Here is a 341-nt window from a genome sequence, read left to right as displayed (position 1 = left end):
GCTCACCGCGCAGCAGACGCACAGAGCCGCGCTAGCGACAGCCGCCGAGAAGCGCGCGTCACGCGCCCGCAGACGCACGCCGAACCGCGCTGCGACAGCGGCCGCAGGAAGCGCGCGTCACCGCGCCGCAGACGCACAGCAGCCGGGCTGGCGAACGGCGGCCGAGGGAAGCGCGGTCACCGCGCCGCAGACGCACAGAGCCGCGCTGGCGACAGCCGGCCGAGGAAGCGCTGCGTCACCGCGCAGAGAGTGCCGGCCGCTCTTGCGCGAGTCTGGTGATGTGTGAAGCGGAGCTATGGGGGGGAGGGGGGAGGGAAATGGGCTCAGCAATACCAGTTGAT

The sequence above is a fragment of the Pollicipes pollicipes genome, unplaced genomic scaffold (assembly GCF_011947565.3).
Source record: "Pollicipes pollicipes isolate AB1234 unplaced genomic scaffold, Ppol_2.1 Scaffold_3447;HRSCAF=4054_pilon_pilon_pilon, whole genome shotgun sequence".
Lineage (NCBI taxonomy): Eukaryota > Metazoa > Arthropoda > Thecostraca > Pollicipedomorpha > Pollicipedidae > Pollicipes > Pollicipes pollicipes.
Note: the sequence above shows the minus strand (reverse complement) of the source record.